This window comes from Arachis stenosperma, chromosome 10, assembly GCF_014773155.1.
Source record: "Arachis stenosperma cultivar V10309 chromosome 10, arast.V10309.gnm1.PFL2, whole genome shotgun sequence".
Taxonomy (NCBI): Eukaryota; Viridiplantae; Streptophyta; class Magnoliopsida; order Fabales; family Fabaceae; genus Arachis; species Arachis stenosperma.
Genome location: NC_080386.1, coordinates 22,939,528 through 22,952,309, shown reverse-complemented (window position 1 = coordinate 22,952,309; position 12,782 = coordinate 22,939,528). Strand labels below are relative to the sequence as shown.

At 42.0% G+C, this 12,782-nt stretch overlaps 1 non-coding gene across 1 annotated transcript; it reads right to left on the bottom strand.

Annotated features, from left to right (window-relative positions):
* Window positions 1-10,103: 10,103 nt before the first annotated feature.
* LOC130958764 (small nucleolar RNA R71) lies at window positions 10,104-10,211 on the bottom strand. The gene has a single exon (XR_009077870.1). It is a non-coding gene; the product is annotated as a small nucleolar RNA R71 (small nucleolar RNA).
* Window positions 10,212-12,782: the final 2,571 nt, after the last annotated feature.

Below are 12,782 nucleotides of genomic sequence, written 5' to 3'. Positions count from 1 at the left end.
TGGGGATCCTGTGGGGTCCACAGATCCTGAGGTGTCATGAATTTACATCCCTGCACCAATTAGGCATGCAAAATGCCTTAGCATACCATTCTGGCGATTAAACACCAAAGTGATGCACGTTCTGGGCGTTCAACGCCCATGTGTAGCATGTTTCTGGCGTTGAACGCCAGTTCCATGCTTGTTACTGGCATTCAGCGCCAGCTTTCCTCGGGGCACATTCCTGGCGTCCAAACGCCAGGATGTTGCTTGTTTCTGGCGTTCAGCGCCAGATCCATGCTCTGTTCTGGCGTTGAACGCCAGCCAGATGCACCTTACTGGCGTTTAAACGCCAGTAAGTCCTTCCTCTAGGGTGTGATTTTTCTTCTGCTGTTTTTGATTCTGTTTTTAATTTTAATATTTTTTTTGTGACTTCACATGATCATGAACCTACTAAAACACAAAATAACAATTAAATAAAAAAATAAAATTAGATAAATAAAAATTGGGTTGCCTCCCAACAAGCGCTTCTTTAATGTCAATAGCTTGACAGTGGGCTCTCATGGAGCCACAAAGGTGATCAGGTCAATGTTGTGGACTCCCAACACCAAACTTAGAGTTTGGATATGGGGTTCAACACCAAACTTAGAGTTTGGTTATGGCCTCCCAACACCAACTTAGAGTTTGATTGTGGGGGCTCTGTTTGACTCTGTATTGAGAGAAGCTTTGCATGCTTACTCTCCCTTGTTACAGAAAGATAGTCGTGTGCCTTAAACACAAGGTAGTCCCCATTCAATTGAAGGACTAATTCTCCTCTGTTAACATCTATTACAGCACCTGTTGTGGCTAGGAAAGGTCTTCCAAGGATGATGCATTCATCCTCTTTCTTCCTAGTGTCTAGGATTATGAAATCAGCAGGGATGTAAAGGCCTTCAACCTTTACTAATATATCCTCTACTAATCCATAAGCTTGTTGGTGCACGAAATTGTGATCACTACTTTTCACAACTCAATTAATCCCTAGTAATGGCCCCAAAGACTTGGTGCTTAATACCATGGCATAAACACAACTTCGCACAACTAACCAGCAAGTGCACTGGGTCGTCCAAGTAATAAACCTTACGCGAGTAAGGGTCGATCCCACGGATATTGTTGGTATGAAGCAAGCTATGGTCATCTTGTAAATCTTAGTCAGGCAGACTCAATTGGTTATGAATGATATATGAATAAAGCATAAAGATAAAGATAGAGATACTTATGTATTTCATTGGTGAGAATTTCAGATAAGCGAATGGAGATACTTTGTCCCTTCCATCTCTCTGCTTTCCTACTGTCTTCATCAAATCCTTCTTACTCCTTTCCATGGCAAGCTGTATGTTGGGCATCACCATTGTCAGTGGCTACAGTCCCGTCCTCTCAGTGGAAATGTTCAACGCACCCTGTCACGGCACGGCTATCCAGCTGTCGGTTCTCGATCATGCCGGAATAGAATCCAGTGATTCTTTTGCGTCTGTTACTAACGCCCCACAATCGCGAGTTTGAAGCTCGTCACAGTCATTCAATCATTGAATCCTACTCAGAAAATGCTATTGGCGTTCAAACGCCAGAAAGGGAGGGAAAGCTGGCGTTAAACGCCCATTCCCTGCCCAGTTCTGGCATTCAAACGCCAGAAAATGGGGAAAAGTTGGCGTTAAACGCCCATTTTCCACCCAATCCTGGCGTTCAAACGCAAAAGGGGAATCAGACACCTGAGAGTGCTGATAGTAACTCCTTTAAAAGGCTTCTCCAACCACTTCTGTAAGGAATAAACCTGCAGCAACTAAGGTTGAAGAATATAAAGCCAAGATGCCTTATCCTCAGAAACTCCGCCAAGCGGAGCAGGATAAGCAATTTGCCCGCTTTGCAGACTACCTAAGGACTCTTGAAATAAAGATTCTGTTTGCAGAGGCACTTGAGCAAATACCTTCTTATGCTAAGTTCATGAAAGAGATCTTAAGTCATAAGAAGGATTGGAGAGAAACTGAAAAAGTATTTCTCACTGAAGAATGCAGTGCAGTCATCCTGAAAAGCTTACCAGAAAAGCTTCAAGATCCAGGAAGCTTCATGATACCATGCACATTAGAAGGTGCTTGCACCAAGGCAGCCCTGTGTGACCTTGGAGCAAGCATCAATCTAATACCTGCATCCACTATCAGAAAGCTTGGGTTGACTGAAGAAGTCAAACCAACCCAGATATGCCTCCAACTTACTGATGGCTCCATTAAATATCCATCAGGCATAATTGAGGACATGATTGTCAAGGTTGGGCCATTTACCTTTCCAACTGACTTTGTAGTGCTGGAAATGGAGGAGCACAAGAGTGCAACTCTCATTCTAGGAAGACCTTTCCTAGCAACTGGACGGACCCTCATTGACGTCCAAAAAGGGGAATTAACCCTTAGAGTCAATGAGGATGAGTTCAAGTTGAATGTTGTCAAAGCTATGCAGCATCCAGACACATCAAATGACTGCATGAGCATTGATATTATTGACTCTTTGGTGGAGGAGGTCAATATGACTGAAAGTCTTGAATCAGAGCTAGATGACATCTTTAAAGATGTTCAGCCTGATCTGGAGGAACTAAAGGAAATAAAAGAAATTCTGAAAATTCCTCAAGAAGAAGATAAACCTCCTAAACCAGAGCTCAAGCCACTACCACCATCCCTGAAATATGCATTTCTGGGAGAAGGTGACACTTTTCCAGTGATCATAAGCTCTGCTCTAAATCCACAGGAAGAGGAAGCACTAATTCAAGTGCTAAGGACACACAAGACAGCTCTTGGGTGGTCCATAAGTGATCTTAAGGGCATTAGCCCAGCAAGATGCATGCACAAGATCCTATTGGAGGATGATGCTAAGCCAGTGGTTCAACCACAAAGGCGGCTAAATCCAGCCATGAGGGAGGTGGTGCAGAAAGAGGTCACTAAGTTATTAGAGGCTGGGATTATTTATCCTATTTCTGACAGCCCCTGGGTGAGCCCTGTCCACGTTGTCCCTAAGAAGGGAGGCACAACAGTGGTTCATAATGAAAAGAATGAACTGGTTCCTACAAGAACAGTTACAGGGTGGCGCATGTGTATTGACTACAGAAGGCTCAATACAGTCACCAGAAAGGATCATTTTCCTTTACCATTCATAGACCAGATGCTAGAGAGACTAGCAGGTCATGAATACTACTGCTTTTTGGACGGCTACTCAGGTTACAACCAAATTGCAGTAGATCCTCAGGACCAAGAGAAAACAGCATTTACATGTCCTTCTGGAGTATTTGCCTACAGAAGGATGCCTTTTGGTCTGTGCAATGCACCTGCAACCTTTCAGAGGTGCATGCTCTCTATCTTCTCAGATATGGTAGAGAAATTTCTGGAAGTCTTCATGGATGACTTTTCAGTATTTGGAGACTCATTCAGCTCCTGCCTTAACCATCTAGCACTTGTTCTGAAAAGATGCCAAGAGACTAACCTAGTTTTAAACTGGGAAAAATGTCACTTTATGGTGACTGAAGGAATTGTCCTTGGGCACAAAATCTCAAACAAGGGAATAGAGGTGGATCAAGCTAAAGTTGAAGTAATTGAAAAATTACCACCACCTACCAATGTTAAGGCAATCAGAAGCTTTCTGGGGCATGCAGGATTCTACAGAAGGTTTATAAAGAATGTTTCAAAAATTGCCAAACCTCTGAGTAATCTGCTAGCTGCTGACACGCCATTTATCTTTGATAAGGAGTGTCTGCAGGCGTTTGAGACCCTGAAAGCTAAGCTGGTCACAGCACCAGTCATCTCTGCACCAGACTGGACATTACCATTTGAACTAATGTGTGATGCCAGTGACCATGCCATTGGTGCAGTATTGGGACAGAGGCATGGTAAGCTTCTGCACGTCATTTATTATGGCAGCCGTATCCTAAATGATGCACAGAAGAACTACACAACCACAGAAAAGGAGTTACTTGCAGTGGTTTATGCCATTGACAAGTTCAGATCTTATTTAGTAGGATCGAAAGTGATTGTGTACACTGACCATGCTGCTCTTAAATATCTACTCACAAAGCAGGATTCAAAGCCCAGGCTCATAAGATGGGTGTTGCTTCTGCAAGAGTTTGATATAGAAATAAGAGACAGAAAAGGGACAGAGAATCAAGTAGCTGATCACCTGTCCCGGATAGAACCAGTAGCAGGAGCGTCCCTCCCTCCTGCTGAGATCTCTGAAACCTTTCCGGATGAGCAATTGTTTGCTATTCAGGAAGTTCCGTGGCTTGCAGACAGTGCAAACTATAAGATTCAAGGTTCTCCTTTTGTAACCATGGAGAGGAAGCATGAAGAGCTTCTCTCAAAACAGAGTCAAACAGAGCCCCCACAATCAAACTCTAAGTTTGGTGTTGGGAGGTCACAACCAAACTCTAAGTTTGGTGTTGGGAGGTTCCAACATTGCTATGAGCCTCCGTGAGGCTCCATGAGGGCCCACTGTCAAGCTACTGACATTAAAGAAGCGCTTGTTGGGAGGCAACCCAATGTTATATTTTATCTAATTTCCTTTGATTATTTTATGTTTTCTATAGGTTGATGATCATGAGAAGTCACAAAAATCAATTGAAACAGCAAAAATAGAAAGAAAAACAGGAAGAAAAACAGATGGGCGTTTAACGCCCAGTCTGGCACCATTCTGGGCGTTTAACGCCAGAAAGGGGCACCAGACTGGCGTTAAACGCCAGGAAAGGGCAAGAACCTGGCGTTAAACGCCAGAAATGGGCACCAGCCCGGCGTTTAATGCCAGATTTGGCACAGAACGCAAATTTTCTTGCCACTTGGTGCAGGGATGACTTTTCCTTGACACCTCAGGATCTGTGGACCCCACAGGATCCCCACCAACCCCACCACCCTCTCTCTTCTTCACCCATTCACCACTCATATCCATCCTTCATAAAACCCCACCTACCTCACCATTCAAATTCAAACCACTTTCCCTCCCAAACCCACCCATAATGGCCGAACCACAAAAGCCACCTCCCTCTCCTCTATTTCTTCTTCTTCTACTCCCTTCTTTCTTCTTTTGCTCGAGGACGAGCAAACCTTTTAAGTTTGGTGTGGTAAAAGCATTGCTTTTTGTTTTTCCATAACCATTTATGGCATCCAAGGCCGGAGAAACCTCTAGAAAGAGGAAAGGGAAGGCAAAAGCTTCCACCTCCGAGTCATGGGAGATGGAGAGATTCATCTCAAGGGTACATCAAGACCACTTCTATGAAGTTGTGGCCATGAAGAAGGGTCAACTTTGATCAAAGGTTGGACCAAGTCTTCACAGACATTTGTGAAGAGGGTGCTCAATGGAAGAGAGATTCAAGAGGAAAGCCGGTTCAACTGAGAAGGCATGACCTCAAGCCCATCACTAAGAAAAGGATGGAGCAAACAAGAGACCCCCCTCATCATGAGATCCCTGAGATGCCTCAAGGGATGCACTTTCCTCCACAAGACTATTGGGAGCAACTGAACACCTCCCCAGGAGAATTGAGTTCCAACATGGGACAACTAAGGGTGGAGCACCAAGAACATTCCATCCTCCTCCATGAAATTAGAGAAGATCAAAGAATCATGAGAGAGGAGCAACAAAGACAAGGAAGAGACATTGAGGAGCTCAAGCACTCCATAAGACGTTCAAGAGGAAGAACAAGCCGCCATCACTAAGGTGGACCCGTTCTTTAATCTCCTTGTTCTTTATTTTCCTGTTTTTTCGAAAATTTATGCTTATGTTTGTCCATGTTTGTGTCGTATGATCATTAGTGTCTTAGTGTCTATGCCTTAAAGTTATGAATGTCCTATGAATCCATCACCTTTCTTAAATGAAAACTGTTTTTATCACAAAAGAACAAGAAGTACAGGATTTCGAATTCATCTGTAAAACTAGCTTAATTAGTTTGATGTGGTGACAATACTTTTTGTTTTCTGAATGTATGCTTAAACAGTGCATATGTCTTTTGAATTTGTTGTTCATGAATGTTAAAATTGTTGGCTCTTGAAAGAATGATGAAAAAGGAGACATGTTACTGAGGATCTGAAAAATCATAAAAATGATTCTTGAAGCAAGAAAAAGCAGTGAATACAAAAAAAAAAAGAAAAGAGGAAAATAAACGAAAAAAAAGGGGAGAAGGGAGAAAAAGAAAAAGAAAGAAATAAAGTTGTGATCCAAGGCAAAAAGAGTGTGCTTAAGAACCCTGGACACCTCTAATTGGGGACTTTAGCAAAGCTGAGTCACAATCTGAAAAGGTTCACCCAATTATGTGTCTGTGGCATTCATGTATCCGGTGGTAATACTGGAAGACAGAGTGCTTTGGGCCACGGCCAAGACTCAATAAGTAGCTGTGTTCAAGAATCATTATACTTAACTAGGAGAATCAATAACACTATCTGAGTGCTGAGTTCCTATAGATGCCAATCATTCTGAACTTCAAAGGATAGAGTGAGATGCCAAAACTGTTCGGAGGCAAAAAGCTACTAGTCCCGCTCATCTAATTTGGAGTTAAGTTTCATTGATAATTTGGAGTCTATAGTATATTCTCTTCTTTTTATCTTATTTGATTTTCAATTGCTTGGGGACAAGCAACAATTTAAGTTTGGTGTTGTGATGAGCGGATAATTTGTACGCTTTTTGGCATTGTTTTTAGTATGTTTTTAGTAGTTTTAGTTGAGTTCTTAGTATATTTTTATTAGTTTTTAGTTAAAATTCACTTTTCTGGACTTTACTATGAGTTTGTGTGTTTTTCTGTGATTTCAGGTATTTTCTGGCTGAAATTGAGGGACCTGAGCAAAAATCTGATTCAGAGACTGAAAAGAACTGCAGATGCTGTTGGATTCTGACCTCCCTGCACTCGAAGTGGATTTTCTGGAGCTACAGAAGCCCAATTGGCGCGCTCTCAACGGCATTGGAAAGTAGACATCCTGGGCTTTCCAGAAATGTATAATCGTCCATACTTTGCCCGAGATTTGATGGCCCAAACCGGCGTGGCAATTCAGCCTCAGAATTTCCAGCGTTTAACGCTGGAACTGGCATAAAACTTGGAGTTAAACGCCCAAACTGGCATGAAAGCTGGCGTTTAACTCCAGAAAAGGTCTCTACACATGAAAGCTTCAATGCTCAGCCCAAGCACACACCAAGTGGGCCCGGAAGTGGATTTTTCTGTCATTTACTCATTTCTGTAAACCTTAGGTTACTAGTCTACTATTAATAGGATCTTTTGACATTGTACTTGTACCTCATGACACTTTACACGTTTCTTTGTGTACCTTCTACAGCATGAGTTTCTAAACCCCATGGTTGGGGGTGAGGAGCTCTGCTGTGTCTTGATGGATTAATGCAATTGCTACTGTTTCTTATTCAATCATGCTTGCTTCCATTCTAAGATATCACTTGTTCTTAACCCGGATGAATGTGATGATCGTGACACTCATCATATTCTCAACTATGAACGTGTGCCTGACAACCACCTCCGTTCTACCTTAGATTGAGTAGATATCTCTTGGATTCCTTAATCAGAATCTTCATGGTATAAGCTAGAATTGATGGCGGCATTCAAGAGAATCCGGAAGGTCTAAACCTTGTCTGTGGTATTCTGAGTAGGATTCAATGATTGAATGACTGTGACGTGCTTCAAACTCCTAGCAGGCGGGGCGTTAGTGACAGACGCAAAAGAATCAATGGATTCTATTCCGGCCTGACCGAGAACCGACAGATGATTAGCCATGCTGTGACAGAGCATAGGAACGTTTTCACTGAGAGGATGGGAGGTAGCCACTGACAACGGTGAAACCCTACATACAGCTTGCCATGGAAGGAGCCTTGCGTGTTTGATGAAGAAGACAGTAGGAAAGCAGAGATTCAGAAGATGGAGCATCTCCAAAACCCCAACCTATTCTCCACTACTGCAATACAAGTAACCATTTCATGTTCTTTTGCTTTTTACAATCAATCCTGATAATTTCTGATATCCTGACTAAGATTTACAAGATAACCATAGCTTGCTTCAAGCCGACAATCTCTGTGGAATCGACCCTTGCTCACGCAAGGTATTACTTGGACGACCCAGTGCACTTGCTGGTTAGTTGTGCGGGATTGCAAAAGTGTGATTGCAATTTCGTGCACCAAGTTTTTGGCGCCGTTGCCTGGGATTGTTCGAGTATGGACAACTGACGGTTCATCTTGTTGCTTAGATTAGGTATTTTTTTTCAGAGTTCTTAAGAATGAATTCTAGTGTTTCATGATGATCTGTTGAAGTCTGGCTGGCTGAGAAGCCATGTCTAATCTTATTGGACCGAGGTTTCAACTGATCATCACAAGAGCTTGTTGATCTCTATCAATCTTGCTATTGGAGCAATGATCTGCTAAGGCTTGGCTGGCCATTGGCCATGTCTAGTGTTTTAGACCGAAGCTTTCTTTGAAAGCTTGGCTGGCTGTGAAGCCATGTCAAATTCCTGGACCGGAGTCTTAGACTAGCATTGCAATGATTCCTGGAATCCAAATTAAGAATTCTGAAACTTTTATTTTCTATTTTCATATAATTTTCGAAAAAAGCACAAAAAAATTTCAAAATCATAAAAACCAAAAATATTTTATGTTTCTTGTTTGAGTCTAGTGTCTAATTTTAAGTTTGGTGTCTTGCATGCATTGTTTATTTGATCTTGATTCTATTTTCAAGTCAATAGTACAGGGAACTGAAGATTCAGAGCATGCAGCAGAGGAATTACACAGAAAAAGCTGGGCGTTCAAAACGCCCAGTGAAGAAGGACAGACTGGCGTTTAAACGCCAGCCAGGGTACCTGGTTGGGCGTTTAACGCCCAAAAAGGTAGCATTTTGGGCGTTAAACGCCAGAATGGATACCATTCTGGGCGTTTAACGCCAGGATGGCACAAGGGGGAGGATTTTGTTTTCAAATCAAATTTTTTTCAAGTTTTCAAAGTTTTTCAAAATCAAATCTTTTTCAAATCAAATCTTTTCAATCAAATGTTTTCAAAATCAATTTCTTTCCTTTTTCAAAGATACTTACTAACAATTAATGATTGGATTGAACATCTCAAGTATATTGCCTTTTCTGTTGAGAAAGGTTTAATGTTTGAATCATATCTTTTCTTGTTAGGCAAGTCATTAATTTTTAGAATCATATCTTTTAAAATTGTTTTCAAATCATATCTTTTCAATCATATCTTTTTAATCACATCTTTTTCAAAATAGTTTTCAATCAAATCTTTTTGACTTCTAATTTCAAAATCTTTTTCAAAAATCACTTGATTTCTTTCCCACTCTTATTTTCGAAAATCAATGTTTTTCAAAATGTTTTCAAAGTCTTTTACTTAATTTTCGAAAATTCTCTTCCCTTCTTCTCACATCCTTCTATTTATGGACAAACACTATTCCTTAATGTAAAATTCGAACTCCATCTTCTTTGATAAGTTCGAATTTTCTACTTCTGTCTTCTACTTTTCTTTTCCTCTGACACCTCAAGGAATCTCTATACTGTGACATAGAGGATTCCATATTTTCTTGTTCTCTTCTCTTTCATATGAGCAGGAGCAGAGACAAAGGCATTCTTGTTGAAGCTGACCCTGAACCTGAAAGGACCTTGAAGCAAAAGCTAAGAGAAGCTAAGGCACAATTCTCTATAGAGGACCTAACAGAAATCTTCAAAGAAGAAGAACACATGGCAGCCGAAAACAACAACAATGCAAACAATGCAAGGAAGGTGCTGGGTGACTTTACTGCACCTACTCCCGACTTTTATGGGAGAAGCATCTCTATCCCTGCCATTGGAGCAAACAACTTTGAGCTTAAGCCTCAATTAGTTTCTCTAATGCAACAGAATTGCAAGTTTCATGGACTTCCATTGGAAGATCCTCATCAGTTCTTAGCTGAATTCTTGCAAATCTGTGACACAGTCAAGACTAATGGGGTTGACCCTGAGGTCTACAGACTTATGCTATTCCCTTTTGCTGTAAGAGACAGAGCTAGGACATGGTTGGACTCACAACCTAAAGAAAGCCTGGACTCATGGGAAAAGCTAGTCAATGCCTTCTTGGCAAAGTTCTTTCCACCTCAAAAATTGAGTAAGCTTAGAGTGGAAGTCCAAACCTTCAGACAGAAGGATGGAGAATCCCTCTATGAAGCTTGGAAAAGATACAAACAATTAATCAGAAAATGTCCTTCTGACATGCTTTCTGAATGGAGCATCATAGGTATTTTCTATGATGGTCTCTCTGAACTATCCAAGATGTCTTTGGATAGCTCTGCTGGAGGATCTCTTCATTTGAAGAAGACGCCTACAGAAGCTCAAGAGCTGATTGAAATGGTTGCAAATAACCAATTCATGTACACTTCTGAAAGGAATCCTGTGAACAATGGGACTAATCAGAAGAAAGGAGTTCTTGAGATTGATGCTCTGAATGCCATTCTGGCTCAGAACAAGATATTGACTCAACAAGTCAATTTGATCTCTCAAAGTCTGTCTGGAATGCAAAATGCACCAAGCAGTACTAAGGATGCTTCATCTGAAGAAGAAGCCTATGATCCTGAGAACCCTTCAATGGAAGAGGTGAATTACCTAAGAGAACCCTATGGAAACACCTATAATTCTTCATGGAGAAATCACCCAAATTTCTCATGGAAGAATCAAGAGAGACCTCAACAAGGTTTCAACAACAATAATGGTGGAAGAAACAGGTTTAGCAATGGCAAGCCTTTTCCATCATCTTCTCAGCAACAGACAGAGAATTCTAAGCAGAACCCCTCTGACTTAGCAACCATGGTCTCTGATCTAATCAAAACCACTCAAAGTTTCATGACTGAAACAAGGTCCTCCATTAGAAACTTGGAGGCACAAGTGGGACAGCTGAGCAAGAAAGTTACTGAACTCCCTCCAAGTACTCTTCCAAGCAATACAGAAGAAAATCCAAAAGGAGAGTGCAAGGCCATCAACTTGGCCGAATTTGGAGAGGAAGGAGAGGAAGTGAATGCCACTGAGGAAGACCTCAGTGGGCGTGCACTGACCTCCACTGAGTTCCCCAATGAGGAACCATGGGAATCTGAGGCTCAAAATGAGACCATAGAGATTCCATTGGACTTACTTCTGCCATTCATGAGCTCTGATGAGTATTCTTCCTCTGAAGAGGATGAGTATTTCACTGAAGAGCAAGTTGCTAAATACCTTGGAGCAATCATGAAGCTAAATGACAAGTTATTTGGAAATGAGGCTTGGGAGAATGAACCTCCTTTGCTCACCAAAGAACTGGATGACTTGTCTAGGCAGAAATTACCTCAAAAGAGACAAGATCCTGGGAAGTTTTCAATACCTTGTACCATAGGCACCATGACCTTCAAGAAGGCTCTGTGTGACTTAGGGTCAAGTGTAAACCTCATGCCTCTCTCTGTAATGGAGAAGCTAGGGATCTTTGAGGTGCAAGCTGCAAGAATCTCATTAGAGATGGCAGACAACTCAAGAAAACAAGCTCATGGACTTGTAGAGGATGTTTTGGTGAAGATTGAAGACCACTACATCCTTGCTGATTTCATAGTCCTAGAGACTGGGAAGTGCATGGATGAAACCATCAAGACTGTGATTGATGTTGATAGAGGCGAACTGATCATTCAAGTGAATGAAGAATCCTTTGTGTTTAAGGCTCAAGGATATCCCTCTGTCACCATGGAGAGGAAGCTTGAAGAGCTTCTCTCAAATCAGAGTCAAACAGAGCCCCCACAGTCAAACTCTAAGTTTGGTGTTGGGAGGCCAAAACCAAACTCTAAGTTTGGTGTTGAAACCCCCACATTCAAACTAAGTTTGGTGTTGGGAGGTTCCAACATTGCTCTAGAAAATGTGAGGCTCCATGAGAGCCATCTGTCAAGCTACTGACATTAAAGAAGCGCTTGTGGGAGGCAACCCAATGTTATATTTTATCTATTCTTTTTTTTTTTTTATGTTTTTTTGTAGGTTGATGATCATAAGAAGACACAAAATCAATTGAAAAAGCAAAAACAGAATGAAAAACAGGAAGAAAAACAGCACACCTGGAGGAAGAACTCACTGGCATTTAACGCCAGTGAGGTAGCAGTTGGGCGTTTAACGCCCAGTCTGGCACATTCTGGGCGTTTAACGCCAGAAAGGGGCACCAGACTGGCGTTAAATGCCAGAAAAGGGCAAGAACCTGGCGTTAAACGCCAGAAATGGGCACCAGCCCGGCGTTTAACGCCAGAAATGGCTCAAAACGTGATTTTGAATGCCATTTGGTGCAGGGATGACTTTTCCTTGACACCACAGGATCTGTGGACCCCACAGGATCCCCACCAACCCCACCACTCTCTCTCTTCTTCACTCATTCACCAATCACCTCAATACCTCTTCCCCAAGAACCCTTCACCTATCAAATCCCTTCTTTCTCTTCACCACTCACATCCATCCTTCATAAAACCCCACCTACCTCACCATTCAAATTCAAACCACTTTCCCACCCAAACCCACCCTCACTTGACCGAACCTTACCCTCCCCCCTCCCCTATATAAACTCTTCTTCACCCCTTCATTTTCACACAACCTAAACACCAATTCTCCCCCTCTTTGGCCGAACACAAAAGCCATTCCCTTCTTCCTCATATCTTCTTCTTCTACTCTCTTCTTTCTTCTTTTGCTCGAGGATGAGCAAACCTTTTAAGTTTGGTGTGGTAAAAGCGTTGCTTTTCCGTTTTTCCATAACCATTTATGGCATCCAAGGCCGGAGAAACCTCTAGAAAGAGGAAA